We start from the raw sequence: 16480 nt of genomic DNA on the forward strand, positions 1-16480 counted from the left end.
CCCCTGAGGTTGGATAGCACCACCTGAATCCGCTGCCTGAGCTCCAGGTACTGATCCGTAGACACAATCCTGGGTTATGTTACAAGAACGATCCGCAGCAGCCCGGTGAACTCTGATGCCAGGTCCATATATCCACTGGGGTGACCGACGTCTACTTTCCTCATCTTGAATCCCGTTGGTGGTTTGGACATGTTCACAGCTTGGAAGCACAATCCCACCGCTGCCACCAATGTAACGGAACCGACCCAGTCTGAATTTGGGTACTTCCATTATAATACTGCTTCCCCGTCCAAACACCGACCACAGACACCACACATTTGAAGTAACCCAGAAAGTAGACTAATTTATTTTAACACAGATGCAAGATATAGACACTCAAGGGACAAATCCCCCCTCCCTGCATAATGACACACGGCGTGGCAATCTACATTTAGTAACAAGAGATACACCAACAGACAGTCCCATCTGGAGGGAGGGCTGCTGGAGACACCCCCCACCAAGCCAATACACATAGCACATACATCCCATAATAGTTTGCTCCCAGCAAGACACACAATAGAGCAATGGGATGCAACCACATGACATTAAACAATGAACAACCCCCCACCCCAATATTAGGACAGATCACCCTGTACCCCTAACAGGCACAGGATGACTTACACATAATAGGAATAGGGGGAGTTGAGACAGGGGTCTCCCCACCTCTCCAAAGTCAGCTGTGTTCCATGGGCACCCACCCAAAGTGACTCCCGTCACAGGACTGCCTGTCTGTTTCCATCCGACCCGATCCGACGAACAGAAGGAGAATTGGATCCTTTTTCGTGTGTCAGATCGGATTGGATGTCGGCGGGTGTAAACTGACACCTGTCTGTTTACACCCGCCTCTCCATAGAGGAGAACTGAGGCCTGATTGGGTCCCCTTGAAAAGCGGGCAGGTGGACCCGATCGGAACTGGAAGACAGCGCACAGGTGGTGCAAACACCTAGCGCATTATCCAAGGTTTAATAAAAAGCATAAAAAGACAAATAATATATATATAATATATATATATATATATATATACTCACAAACATAGCGCATATATGCAGCCTATAAGGCCACAGAGATGGCAGAGTGTTCCAACTGGTGTTGCGGTCGGCCTGCTGACGTATTTCAGGGATGAATCCCTTTCCTCAGAGCTAATAGCTCATCCCTGAAACGTGTCAGCAGGCCGACCACACCACCAGTCAGACACTCTGCCATCTCCGTGGCCTTATAGGCTCTATATATGCGCTATGTTTGTGAGTATATACAGTTGCAAGAAAAAGTATGTGAACCCCTTGGGATTACGTGGAGTTTTGCATGAATTGGGCATAAAATGTGCTCTGAACTTCATCTAAGTCACAACAATAGAAGAAAACAGTCTGCTGAACATAATACTACACAAACATTAGATGTTGCCATGGTTTAATTGCACATAACATGTAAACATTCACAGTGCAGGGAGGAAAAAGTATGTGAGGCCCTAGCTTAATGACTTCTCCCAGAGCTAATTGGAGCCAGGAGTGAGCCAACCTTGACTCCAATCAGTGTGACGATATTGGATGTGTTGCTGACAGCTGTCCTGCCCTTAAAAAACACACACCTGTTTTGGGTTTACTGGTTTCAAGAAGCACTGTCTGATGTGAACCATGCCTCGCAGAAAAGAGCTCTCAGAAGACCTACGATCAAGAATTGTTGACTTGCATGAAGCTGGAAAGGGTTACAAAAGTATCTCCAAAAGCCTTGATGTTCATGTGTCCACGGTAAGACAGACTGTCTACAAATGGTGAAAGTTTAGCACTGTTGCTACTCTCCCTAGGGATGGTCGTCCTGTAAAAATGACTGCAAGAGCCCAGCGCAGAATGCTGCATGAGGTAAAGAAGAATCCCAGAGTGTCAGCTAAAGACCTACAGAAATCTCTGGCACATGCTAACATTTTTGTTGACACATCTACAATAAGGAAAACATTAAACAAGAATGGAGTACATGGGAGGACACCACGGAGGAAGCCATTGCTGGCCAAAAAGAATATTGCAGCACGTTTGAAGTTTGCAAAAGAGCACCTGGATGTTCCACAGCACTACTGGCAGAATATACTGCGGACAGATGACACCAAGATTGAGTTGTTTGGGAAGAACACACAACACTATGTGTGGAGAAAAAAAGGCACAGCACACCAACATCAAAACCTCATCCCCACTGTGAAACATGGCGGAGGGAGCATCATGGTTTGGGGCTGCTTTGCTGCCTCAGGGCCTGGACGGATTGTTGTCATTGATGGGAAAATGAATTCCAGAGTTTATAAAGACATTTTGCAGGAAAACGTACGACCATCTGTCCGCCAACTGAAGCTCCGCAGAGGATGGGTGATGCAACAGGACAATGACCCAAAGCATACAAGTCATTCAACAAAACAATGGCTGCAACAGCACAGAATACGCCTTCTGGAGTGGCCCAGTCAGAGTCCTGACCTCAACCCCATTGAAATGCTGTGGCATGACCTTAAGAGAGAGATTCACACCAAAAATCCCAAGAATATTGCTACACTGAAACAGTTTTGTGAAGAGGAGTGGTCCAAAAATACTCCAGATCGTTGTGCAGGTCTGATCTGCAACTACAGGAAACGTTTGGTTGAGGTTATTGCTGCCAAAGGAGGGTCAACCAGTTATTAAGTCCAAAGGTTCACATACTTTTTCCTCCCTGCACTGTGAATGTTTACATGTTATGTACAATTAAACCATGGTAACATCTAATGTTTGTGTAGTATTATGTTCAGCAGACTGTGTTCTTCTATTGTTGTGACTTAGATGACGTTCAGAGCACATTTTATGCCCAATTCATGCAAAACTCCACGTAATCCCAAGGGGTTCACATACTTTTTCTTGCAACTGTATATATATTTGTTTTGTCTTTTTATACTTTTTCATAAACCTTGGGTAATGTGCGAGGTGTTTGCACCACCTGTGTGCTTTCTTCCAGTTCGTTGATCTCCCCATCTGAGGAGGGTTGCATCTCTGGAACGTTATCCATAGGTCATTCACACACCGGATTCCCTGGCCTTCCCCTGACATTGGCTCCCTTGATGCACTGGAGAGGTAATGCTTCTGTCCGCTTTGGACCGGATCGGAACGTCCGTGTGGAAGGAAGCAGAAGGAGCTTCATACACCATCAGCTTTGTACAGCAGAGCCTCCGGAGGTCCGGTCCCTCTGAGTACTTCCTTTACTTTTATGTTTAATGAAGCAAAAGTTACATTTTGTGGTCAGTAGATATCTTTTGTTAAACATTTTTGTCTCGTTGATACAGGTGCGGGGGGATTAGCCGCCTCCACAGTGGCCGACTCAATCCTGGATGGTTTGTTGGACTTCGTCAAATGTACCTCAGTCTGTTCTCTTCAGATGGTGAAAGTGGTTCTGTTCCAGTCACAAATGCTGAATGATTTCCACATGAGCATGAAGAAGAGAAAAGCCAAATCCCTCCTCTCCGCTAGAATCACCGGTGAGTGGGGTATGAGTTCAGGATGGCCGACTGAACAAGAAAGGGCAAGAAAAACTTCTGTACTATGTAAGAAGAGCTCAGGATCCTGGAAGAACGACCAATTGAAGCACCAGAATTTCATATTCAAGTCCAAATATAAGTTTTCTCCAATTATAGGTTGTTTGCAAAGCCAACACATTTCAGGGGTTGTAACGTCATTCCCTACATTGAGGCTTAAAGCGGAGCTCCACCCAAAAGGGGAAGTTTCGCTTTAAGCTTTTGTTCCCCACTCCCCATTAAGGATTGGCACCTATTGGTAGTGGGTACCCAAATTTGACAGGTACCCGCTCCCACTTCCGCTGCAATCGCCTAGGTGATTGGAAGCAGAAGTTGTCCTTCCCCTCCCTGTAGTCTTCTGGGACATATGATAGGTCCCAGAAGACTATGGGGCCATTCACAAGGCGCAACACTTCTCACACATGGCAGTGGGCACCCGACTGTGGAGCCGCAAGCTTTCACAGCCGGGTGCCCACACTGAAGATCTCGGCACCGGGAAGAGAAGGTGGCTGGTGAAACCAATGGTGGTGAGGACACCGCTGGACCGAGGGACAGGTAAGTGTCTGTATTTTACAAGTCAGCAGCTACAGTTTTGTACAGTTTTTGTGCAGTTTTTGTAGCTGCTGACTTTTATTTTTATCTTCAGCTGGAAGTCCGCTTTAAGGTAACAATACAAGAATACGGTGTACGTGGAATCAATGATCATTATATAGATGAGGAATGCTGTTGGAGTGCAATGAACTTTGGTGGAATGTACTTGTTATATCTAAAGGTGATAGAAATCATGTCAACAGAAAAATAATTAATTTTAAATTGCCATAAAAGTTCTGTTTTTGCACATAATGAGATTCCAACTTGTTACAAAGTGTCAGTCCTTCCCTTACCAGGAAATACGCAGCCCCCGCCAGGAAGAAGCACACAATGGGGCTCCATGTTCACTCAATAATTCAATGGCAGCCGGATGTCTCATTGTAACATAATGTCAGAGTAGAATCATTGTATCAGTAGTTGGGATGTCATGTGATCAGTAGAAAGATGTGATTGTAGATCTCGTCTCATTCCGTGTTATTACAGATCAGTGTTCACTATTCAGGCAGAGACATATGTCCATCAATCAGCATCTGAGAGGACAGAGCAGCTTCTAGGCTGGAGGTGTCACCAAGGTGCCAATACAATGTTGTCACCTATGTAGCCAGAGCTTGCCACCTTCTTGAACCTAAAAGAAGAATCCTAGTCATTTTGGCTACAAGAGTCAGCAGGAGACCACGAGAAGGCTCCGAAGGGTCTGCCAGCTTTGAATTGTACCAATAGATCAGAGGAATATATTTAATCTCTCATAAAAGCTAAAATATTAGTTGCAGAGAGATGAAAATACTTCCTTCTGATTGGACACACTGTAGGCTCCATCTGCATGTAAAACTGTATTTGTAGCCTCTGTAGAACCCCAGAGAAACACATAAAACGGTTATATGGCGCCTGATTGCGACAGCTGAACAGTGATTGGTTCTGTTGCGACCGTACTGACATGCTGGTGTTGGAAATTTTATCTCTGACTTGGTGATCCAAACCAAATCCTGGCGCATTCGAGATTGGGCACTTCAGTACCCAGAACGTCCTGTGGGTGGGTACAGGAACACCCCCCAGGGTTGATTGGCCAAGTGCTAATGTCCAGCCCACATCCATATTTCAATAAATTGAGGACCCTGAGATATGGACGGGGTGATTCGTACAGAGCCGGTTCCATATGACTGGAGAATCTCTGACTTTTTTTTACTTGCTCCAGTCGCAGGATAACTCTCGGTAAAAGTTTTATTTCTGTTTTTATTCCCTTTTATTTTATAGTGAATAGCCAATTGTGTAACTTTTAGTCTTTATGCATTGTCAAGGTCCTACCTTTTCCCTGAGGATATGTTACTCCATGTGCTGGCGTCCATCTTGGATTCTGCTGTGCATGATGGGAATCCTTTTATGCCTTCAGGTTTCTGTGGTCCATCCCCCAGAGGGGTGTGGCTGATGACATATAAGCCTGTGGCCCGCACATGCTCTTTGCACTTGTGTCTTGTGTCTTTGTGTTGCTATTACTCTGTTCTGACTCTCGTGACTCTCCTGGTATCTGATTTGGCTTGTGACTTGGCTATTCTTTGTATTCTCCTTTGATCTGACCCTCTGTTGCTGAACCCGGCTCGTGACCTGTGATTCTCGTCTGCTGTCCTGTACTGTTTTGTCCTGTTGTTGTTGACCCCGGCTTGTCTGACTACTCTTTTGTTTCTTCCACCAGCTACACGCCATTGGCGGCGGCCATTACCGCAGCTGAGGTGTCTCGGGGGCCGCGACCTGGTTCCTGGCTGCGTCAAGTCCATCCCCACCATCAGGGGCCCTGGTGAAGGGCAGCCTGGGACTTAGACTCCGCGCCCTGAGGGACTTCGGTCTGTGGGTGGTGGTTGTCGTCAGCCAGTGCGTTACATTGTTAGGCCTGCCTGTCCGTTCCTCGGCTCCTGCCCTGACATGCATTTTCTGTAACTGTTTTTTCTTTGGACATATTTCATGCTCCGCCCACTTTTGGGATATTAAATCATAAAATTAATAAGTGACTTCTGGGTACTTAAGCTCGGGCTCATATCATAGTGTCTATGTGCTCAGTCTAAGTTCATTGCCAATCTGTATGCAATTGTACTGCGTGTTGGCAGATTGCATGCAGATTGTAAAGTAGTAGATCTGCCATATGGAGATCTGTGTGTGTGTGGTGGCCCAGCAGACCAGTCTGCGGACAAACTGTTGGGTGGTGGCAGGCTTTGTTCTGTGTCTGGTGTGGGGGTGTGTGGAAGAGGGGTGTGTCTGGTGTGGGGGTGTGTGGAAGAGGGGTGTGTCTGGTGTGGGGGTGGATGGACAGTGGAAGAGTGATTAACACCGGGGTTATAGCTTGTAGGAGAGCTGGAGGAATCCTAGACAGGTGTGCCAATTGCTAGACTGCTCCCCAACTCTTAGAGTGCACCAGATTGTATGTAAGATTCGTATCTGCCTGTGCGTGGTCAGCCAGCTGGATTGGAGTGGAGTCTCCCTCTAGTGGTGGCCAGAGGCAGTGCGAGCTGTGAAAGTGTATCATGGCCAGTCTTGTATGCTATAAGTCCCCCTCATTCCCTTTTACCCCCAGTCACAGACCACGCCTCGGTTAGCTAGTCGCTGTGGGTGTGTGGATTGATCCGTGACACTGTCTATGGCTAGTTGCCTATTCCTACATTGCCGGGACATGGAGGGAATGTGACAGCCAAGAACAGTCCATTTGATATAAGGAGGACAATCTGCTTCTCTGGTACGATTTGGTGGCTTTATCAGTGTCCTGAGACCTGAGGGTATGAGGGGACATCAGAATTATTGTCTCTACATTAATCCATTCTTTCAGTCAGGTTGTACTCCCAAGATTTTACTTGTTTGGTTTCTCTTTGGTCCTGACTGCACATCTTATCTTTCTGATGTAGATACTCACAGTTTACCATCACACTGGGATCGATCGGGTGGGACTCTTGTGATGGAAGTGGATGTTGATCCAGGAACCCCTGAATACTCCAGTGTACAGCAGAAATTCCAGAAGAGCTGCGAGAAACAAATACTGAAGGTAATGTCTCCGATTCATTGTGATGAATGATGTCAGACAGGCCCAGACTGGGACAAAAAATATGCCTAGGCATTTTAGACTGAGCAGCCAATTTCTGGGGGGGGGGGGGTGCAAAGGCATTCGAGGGGGGGGCAGTTGGTGAAGGAATATTCACGGAGTTGGTCCTCCACTCTGTAATGTAAAGGGCCACTGTGATATAATGGGGACTGCACTGTAAAGCGGCACTGTATTGATTACAATGCCCCTTTACAGTGCAGTCCCCTTTATATCACAGTGCCCCTTTACATTACAGTGCCCCTAGAGATCTAATCACAGTACCCTCTATATATTCAAAGAGATGGTCCAATCCAGCAAAGAGACATCCCCATCCAGCAAAGAGACATCCTCATCCAGAAAAGAGACAGCCCAATCCACAAAGAAACATACCTATCCACAAAGTGTCATGGAAATTTTGTATTGTTGGTCGAACTTTAAATGTGTCATATATTCGTGTTATTCATATGTCTCTCATGTGGCTTAATTAAAGCTCTGAAGGCTGCAATTGGGCCATGCGCATGTACAATGTATGTATTACAGTACTCAGCTTGGTAATGGATGAGATGGCAGATCTGCGCTTATAGACCGGCGTGTATACCACCACGGCATTCGATGCGAATGCCGCTGGCAGTAGACCGTGGGCCTGTATCCACATATCAGCAGCATAGTACCACATGGGCTTCATGACGCAAAGTGTATAGGCACTCCCCATTACATTGTTCGGTGGGAGGGGATTGACTTTATTCATGTGGGGGGCATGTGTGTATTTTTAATAAAACCAGGGGCTGAGTCTGAAACCGGCCTTATGTGAATTCAACCATCATCCTGAGAGTGTCGTTTGATCATTCTAGGGTAACGGAGCTCCATCATCCCCACATTTCAACAGAAGCTAAAAGTAGTTGGATGGGCAGGAATCGTGTAGTTTAGCTACAGTCGTGGTAAGCGAGATTCACACAGCTTTATAGGGGATTTCTGCGCATCCAACTGCGAGTACTCACAGTAACGAGAAATTCGTTAAAGCGAATTTCCAAGACAAAAGAGATGGGATTTCTCTTTGCTGGACTGGGCTGTCGCTTTGCTGGATTGGGATGTCGTTCTGCTGGACCCAACTAAGCAAAGAGACAGCGAAGTCCAAAGAGATATCCCCATCCAGCAAAGAGACATTCCCATCCAGAAAGAGACAGCCTAACCAGCAAAGAGAGAGCCCGCCCAGCAAAGAGACAGCCCGCCCAGCAAAGAGACAGCCCAACCAGCAAAAATACAGCCTGACCAGTAAAGAGACAGCAGTCCAACAAAGAGACAACCCATCCAGCAAAAAGACAGTCCAATCCATTGCCGCTACTGAGCTGTCAAATTGTGAAGGAGAGAGGCTGCCTTTTAGTGCGGCTGTGTGTGCAGCGGCCGGCCGCGGAGGTGTCTGCTTCTCACTGGAGCCATCGTTGCCACTCCTCCTGTTGGCCCTGCTTTAGGCATAGCCACACAGCGGGAGGTGAGTGGCGGCCATGGTCTATGTTGCCCTGTCCAGACTTAACTACTGCTGTACAGCCTGGTCATCAACAGGCCGCTGTACTTAAGCCCGGTGGCTCCGGCCCACCGGGCAAATGCATGGTGTGCCCTTTGGCCAGTCTGGGCCTGATGTCATTGATAGAATTCTGGGTGACAGCAATGATGGTCATCACACAGTGTAGGGACTGGGCACACCAACATGGCACTGAAGACTGGTCCTGAGTATGTGTCATGGAGTATATGGATCCTTCATTCTAGGGAGAGATGTTTGACTTCTCTGGAGATTCAGGGTCACACCACTACTGGACGACACCAGATAAACACCCCGATAGAGGCTCCTGGTGGCTACTGAACTGTAACTGTCATAAGTTTTTAATCTCTTTAAAATGCTGAGCTGTAGGAAGTTTGCCAGAAGTCCAGAAAGGTGGCAGCAAACACGGGGATGCAGGACAATTCAGTCATCTCCCAGAGCAGTAGACCAGATCAGAATCAGGCAGGGTGCACCATCACATAGCCTACCAATCAGCCAAAGCTCAGGATTCAAAAGCTTAGTAATGGAGCACTTCCAATCAGGCAATGAGCTGGAGGTCAATCTCATATTTAGTCACATCCACTTTGTGTAGTCTAGTGCACACACATTCAAGTACATCAACTTTCTGGGATTGTGGACAGATAGTACCAGGTGAAGAAGCAAAGCATAGACTCCAAAAACGGTTCTATAATTGGGTGCTCCAATCACAGAATAATGACTGGCACTATGGAATGGGCAGAAATTAACCTTCAATAGAATATTCCATCCATAACATCATGTTGGAGCTGTTTGATACTTGACCTGTCCATGTATTCTTCATAGACTATGTCCTGTATAGTGGGTGGAACATTCTGGAGCGTAGCTGGTAGAACAGTGTATAGATCTGAGCCTTGGTATGTCTTGTCCTCCCAGATTCTGCGTGTACAGAACATAGATCTCTAGAACCAGTACCAGGTGAAGAAGCAGAGCATAGACTCTAAAAATGGTTCCACCACCAATGAGAAGGAGCTTTTCCATGGGACCGACTTCAACTCCACCCAACATGTCAATCATCATGGATTTAACAGGGGCTACGCAGGGAAACACGGTGAGAGGTTTCAGAGGAACAATTACAGCTTAAAGCTGAACTCCAGGAATTCCACCACTTTGTAAAATGGTCCACATTACTGTGGGAAAAGTCCTGTGAGGTGCATGCTACCCTGTGGACTTATCTCTTTAATTTACCATTACTGAGCGCTGGGAGTACAGTTATTGTTTTACCTGTGTTTCCCCCTCAACACCTTCTGGTGGCATGCAGCTGCCCAATCACAGAGTGCTTTGTATTGTGTGAACCTATTGTCAATATACAAAGCCTTCTGCGAATGGACAGTAGAGGAGAGGGGTGGGCAGAGCTGCTGCTGTATGAGAAAGAAGCATCTCTCCTGTCAGAGCACCAGGAGTATAGAGATAGCTGTACTCCTGGTGCTCAGTAAAACGTAACCTCTAGTAATCTGGCACATTTTAGAAAGTGTCTGAATTCCTGGAGTTCAGCTTCAATAACAATCTCTGTATTATTTAAAAATAAAGTTCTGGATGTGTTTGTAAACGCAGAGAATTTATGTTTATATTGATAGCTATGTAGCGATGGTTCCCAAGGGAGCTGCTGGAAATCCTGTCCCCCTTACCTGTTTAGAGGCTGCACACCGTGTTACCAGTTCCGATATTTCAATGACAAACTCCAGTCCAAGGGTCTTTTTACTGTTTATTGTGGAACACAGAGAAATGCAGGGAGGAGAGTTCAGGGTGCAGGATACCTGAGGACTGAGAATCTAGCAGAGACAGGACCTGCAAGGGCAGCCATGCAGTAACATAGCTATACCTTCATCGGCCACTTTATTAGGTCCACCTTGCTAGTCCCGAGTTGAACCCCCTTTTGCCTTCATTATTCGTGGCATAGATTCAACAAGGTGTTGGAAACGTTCCTCAGAGATTTCGGTCCATATTGACATGATAGCATCACGCCGTTGCTGTAGGTTTGTCAGCTGCACATCCATGAATCATTGATACAAGGCAGGATGGATCCCCCACACCAAGACACCACCACCACCAGCCTGAACCATTGATACAAGGCAGGATGGATCCATGCTTTCGTGTTGTTTATGCCAAATTCTGACTACAGCTCCGCCTCCACTGATGAATGGGAAGAGAAGGGCTGGAACTCCGTAGTGATCAGCAGCCGCCAGCTGGCTTGCAGAAAGGGACTGAGTCTGAGAGGAACACTGGAAGCATCGGCAGCTCAGCTTCTACACTGGCCCCAGACACCTGGCACCTTCCTCTGTCCTTTCTTCCTCCCCCTCTGCCGCCCCTCACCTCAGCTGAAGGATCGTTCATGACATGGGGCGTCCCACACAGAGAGAATGCTCCTGCCTAGTTTGCCTAGTGGAAGCACCAGCCCTGCCTACAATATCTGGCACCATATTATAATTGATGGGTTCTTCTCGCAATGTCCAGGCAGCAGATTCCACCCAGCTTCCCTGCAATGCTCCTCAGTGAGGGATCCCCTCCCCAGCTCAGCTTTCACAGGAGTCTCTTCATCAAGCCTCCAGCCCATAACTCACATTGGGCCACTTGCCTACGGCTCACATACACATTACATTCTTTAGATTTATGAACAAGTATGTAGTGCAAGGATCTGTCTGATTGGATACTAATTGATTGGATATGTTAGGTAGATCCCCACAGCACATAGTTTTGTTAAATCTGAAGCTGATTGCACAGTTAGTTTGTAATGTGTATGGTGACCTTTGGGGCATCAGAAAAGATTCCCCCTGTTGCAGCAAATTGGATCCAACTTTTATACAGGATTTATATACGCCAACAGTTTACTCAGCGCTTTACAACATGAGGGCAGACAGTACAGTTACAATACAATGTAATACAGGGGGAATCCGAGGGCCTGGCTCACTGGAGCTTACAATCTAAAGGGGAGGATCAAGTGATAGGAAAGGTAATAACTGTGGGGGATGAGCTGGTGGAGAAGATACAGGTACAGTTGCTAGGTGGGGGTAGGAGAGGCCTCTCTGTAGAGAAAAGTTTTCAGGGCTCTCCTAAAAGTAGACAGAGTGGGAGATAGTTGGACAGTTGGGGGTTGGGAATTCCAATAGACATGTAACTCTGCAGCTGACGTCATGCTGGACATCAGAGCTGACTCTTCTATACACACCATGACATTTCTCCACCAGGTTTTGTCTCTGTCCGTTCTGCTTCCCCAGTCCAAGTATTGGAAATGTGATCTCTGTAACTGGTGATGTTGTAGTGAGATAGACAACCTCAGAAGTGTGGGCAGACGGTTGACTCGATCAGAAGACAACTTGAAGATCGTTCAGAAGCATAATCCCAAACTTTGCAGATTTTACAACAATCGCAGACACATAGGTTTTCACTAGAAGAAGGGATTGCAGGAAATCTCCTCTTCAGAGACAGAGACAGTAATAAAAACCTTCAAAAAACAGAAATGGAAAAGAATTCCATGAAGAATCTGATAGTCCAGACAGAGTTTGAGTTGCAGAGTCCTAAGGAAATTCCAAGATGTTGTAGAGGTTCAGATGGCTCCTTCCTTTGGGCTTTAGACTTTTAGCTGAAGGTAGTCTGAGCACAAGCTGGGTACCAAATCAATCCATAACAGATATACACTCTTATTACTTACACTTATTAGGTTCATGTGCTTGGTAACACAAACTGCTAATCAGCCAATCACATGGCAGTAACTCAATGCATTTAGGTATCTAGATGTGGTGAAGACAACTTGCTGAAGTTCACACCGAGTGTCAGAATGGGGAAGAAAGAGGATTTAAGTGACTTTGAACGTGGCATGGTTGTTGGTGCCAGGTGGACTGGTCTAAGTATTTCAAAATCTGCTGATCTACTGGGATTTTCCCGCACGACCATCTTTAGGATTTCCAAAGAATGGTCCGAAAAAGAGAAAATGTCTAGTGAGTGGCAGTTGTGTAGAGGAAAATGACTTGTTGATGCCAGAGGTCAGAGGAGAATGGGCAGACTGGTTCCAGAGGATGGAAAGGCATCAGTAACTCTAATAACCACTCGTTACAACCAAGGTAAGGAGAATATCATCTCTGAATGCACAACACATCCAACCTTGAAGCAGATGGGCTACAGCAGAAAAAGACCACACCAGGGGCCACTCCTGTCCTCTAAGAACAGGAAACGAAGGCTACAATTAACACAGGCTCACCAAAATTGGACAATAGAGGACTGGCAAAACGTTGCCTGGTCTGATTAGTCTGGATTTCAGCCGCGACATTGAGATAGTATGGTTAGAATCTTGCGTAAACAACATGAAAGCATGGATTCATCCTGCCTTGTATCAGCAGTTCAGGCTGTGGTGGTGGTGTCATGGTGTGGTGGATCCATCCTGCCTTGTATCAATGGTTCAGTCTGGTGGTGGTGGTGTCATGGTGTGGGGGATCCATCCTGCCTTGTATCAATGGTTCAGTCTGGTGGTGGTGGTGTCATGGTGTGGGGGATCCATCCTGCCTTGTATCAGTGGTTCAGGCTGGTGGTGATGGTGTCATGGTGTGGGGAATTCATCCTGCCTTGTATCAATGGTTCAGGCTGGTGGTGGTGGTGTCATGGTGTGGCGGATCCATCCTGCCTTGTATCAGCAGTTTAGGCTGGTGGTGGTGGTGTCATGGTGTGGTGGATCCATCCTGCCTTGTATCAATGGTTCAGGCTGGTGGTGGTGGTGTCATGGTGTGGTGGATCCATCCTGCCTTGTATCAACGGTTCAGGATGGTGGTGGTGGTTCCATCCTGCCTTGTATCAATGGTTCAGGCTAGTGGTGGTGGTGTCATGGTGTGGTGGATCCATCCTGCCTTGTATCAAGGTGGTGGACCTAATAAAGTGTCTTTTGATATGTAGCCTGCTCATTGGTTAGGGTTTTATCTGGTACCCAACTTGTGCCCAGATTTCTAAAACCTCGAGGCAGGAGCCATCTGAACCTCTAAAATATCTTGTCCTTTCCTCAGGACTCTGCAACTCATAAACTCTGTCTGGACTATCAGAAATCTCATGTTCATGTTCTCTTCTCTTCCTAATTGAAGACTGTACTGCATGGTCCTAGCCTGCGGCTACAGTGCTGCCTGGATCTAATAAGGACTCCTACAACCAACTGATATACCTACCAGGACCTTAGAACCTCATTATTCTAGAAGATATGACACATCATAGTCTGTAACCCTTCCCCACTACATCCAGAACTAAGCTGGGTTTTAATGTCTCATCTATCAGGACTTACCATTGAGTGCAGTACAGTATGGCTTCCTTGTCACATCCTCTGTGTTATGAGGTGTATCTTGGGGCCCATTCACATCACATCCATAGTATTTCTTAACACAGGCCCAATGCTATAATGTACTGAAATCTATTGTTTCCAATTGGGCCAGTTCACACCAGTGTGATGTTTTGATGTGTGCTGGGTGAAATTGGACCAACTACATTTAAACACAGTGAAACATGGTGTGATTCCATATTTTGCTCGCACCTCCAGACCTTCTCTCGTGCTGCACCACTTCTCTGGAACTCTGATATATTAACCTGTGACGTGTCTTTCTTTTCAAACAGCTGCTGTTTATGGAAATGGAACTTATTTTGCAGTAGATGCAAGTTACTCTGCTGATGACATATATTCCAAACTTGATGGAAATGGACAGAAGCACATGTACCTGGCCCGCGTTCTCACCGGACTCTACTGTGCTGGAAGCCATGAGATGAAAGCACCTCCAGCCAAAAATCCAGCCAACCCCACCGACTGCTATGACAGCGTGACGGATGACATCCAGAACCCTTCAATGTTTGTGATATTTAATGACATCCAGGCCTACCCCGAATATCACATCATCTTCCAGTGATGATCTATGACTGTGTCCGAGGAACGCACAAATCTCCGCCCATTTACACTTCCTTCAGCTTTAACACATATTATTATTATTGTTATTATTATTATTATACAGGATTTATGGCACCAACAGTTTGCTCAGCACTTTACAATATAAAGGGAGACAATATAGCAACAATACAGTTCAATACAAGAGGGATAGGAGGGCCTGATCCTGGGAGCTTACACTCTAAGAGGGGGGGGGGCTAGTGGTACAAAAGGTAATAACTGTGGGGGAGGGACTGGTAGGAGGAATAGAAGGTTTGGTTATTAGCTGAGGGCAGGATAGGCTTCCTTGAAGAGATCGGTTTTCAGAGATCACCTAAAAGTGAGCAGAGTAGGTTATAGTCGGATAGATTGGGGTAGAGAGTTTCAGAGGATGGGGGAAGCTCTGGAAAAGTCCTGGAGACGAGCGTGGGAGGAGGAGACAAGGGAGTTAGAGAGCAGGAAGTCGTGGGAGGAGCGGAGATGACGGTTTGGGTGATAATCAGAGACAAGATTGGTGATGTCATTTGGGGTGGAGTTATAAATGGCTTTATTTGTTATTGTTAATGTTTTGAATTTTATTCATTCTACAATGGGAGGCGAGTGGAGGGATTGGCAGAGAGGGGTGGAAGACACTGAATGGAGGCTGGTGGATGGATTGGCAGAGAGGGGTGGAGGATTGGCAGAGAGGGGTGGAGGACACTGAATGGAGGTCAGTGGAGGGATTGGCAGAGAGGGATAGCAGATATGGAACGGCTAGTAAGGTGGATGAGTCTGGCAGCAGCATTCATTGTAGACTGAAGAGGGGATAGCCTGCGATGAGGTCGGCCAATGAGGAGGGAGTTACAATAGTCAAGGCAAAATATAACCAGGAAGTGAATAAGTTGCTTAGTAGTTTCAGAGGTTAAGAACGGGCGTATCTTGGAGGTGTTGTGGAGGTGAAGTCTACAAGATTTGGACAGCGATTGGATTTGGGGCTGAAAGGACAGATGGGAGTCTAGGATTACACCTAGTACTCTGGTATGAGGGGAGGGACTGATGGTTGTATTATTGATCTTGATGATGAAGTCGGGGGAGGGGGCACGGGCTGGGGGGAATACTAAGAGCTCAGTTTTCAAAAGATTGAGTTTAAGGAAGTTCAGTGACCTCCATGCCGATATGTCACTTAGTAGGTTAGTAATGCGAGAGGAGACTGAAGGGGTGAGGTGAAGAGGAGAAAGATAGAGATGGTACTTGAAGCCATGGGAGTTTATCAAGTGACCAAGGGAGGAGGTGTAGGTGGAGAAGAGAAGGGGTCCAAGGACCTAACCTTGAGGGACCCCTACAGAAAGAGGAAGTGGAGAGGAGGAGGCAGAGTCATAGGTAACGCTGAGGAGCGCTGCGATAGGTAGGAGGAAAACCAGATGAGAGCAGAATCTCTGAGGCCAAGAGAATTGAGTTTTTTTTAGGAGTAGGGGATAGTCAACAGTATCAAAAGCCGCAGAGAGGTCAAGTAGTAAGAGAACGGAGTAGTGGCCATTGGTTTGGATGAGTTTGGAGTAGTGGCCATTGGTTGGGATGAGCATGGAGTAGTGGCCATTGGTTGGGATGAGTACGGAGTAGTGGCCATTGGTTGGGATGAGTACGGAGTAGTGGCCATTGGTTGGGATGAGTACGGAGTAGTGGCCATTGGTTGGGATGAATACGGAGTAGTGGCCATTGGTTGGGATGAGCATGGAGTAGTGGCCATTGGTTGGGATGAGCAGGGAGTAGTGGCCATTGGTTGGGATGAGTACGGAGTAGTGGCCATTGGTTGGGATGAGTACGGAGTAGTGGCCATTGGTT

The 16480-nt window shown here is 46.7% G+C and overlaps 1 pseudogene; it reads left to right on the forward strand.

Moving 5' to 3' along the window:
- Positions 1 to 3103: 3103 nt before the first annotated feature.
- Positions 3104 to 14737, forward strand: LOC149443806 (protein mono-ADP-ribosyltransferase PARP15-like; annotated as a pseudogene).
- Positions 14738 to 16480: the final 1743 nt, after the last annotated feature.

This window comes from Staurois parvus, unplaced genomic scaffold (genome assembly GCF_062004578.1).
Source record: "Staurois parvus isolate SC_StPar_1 unplaced genomic scaffold, SC_StPar_1.0 ptg000831l, whole genome shotgun sequence".
NCBI classification, from domain to species: Eukaryota; Metazoa; Chordata; class Amphibia; order Anura; family Ranidae; genus Staurois; species Staurois parvus.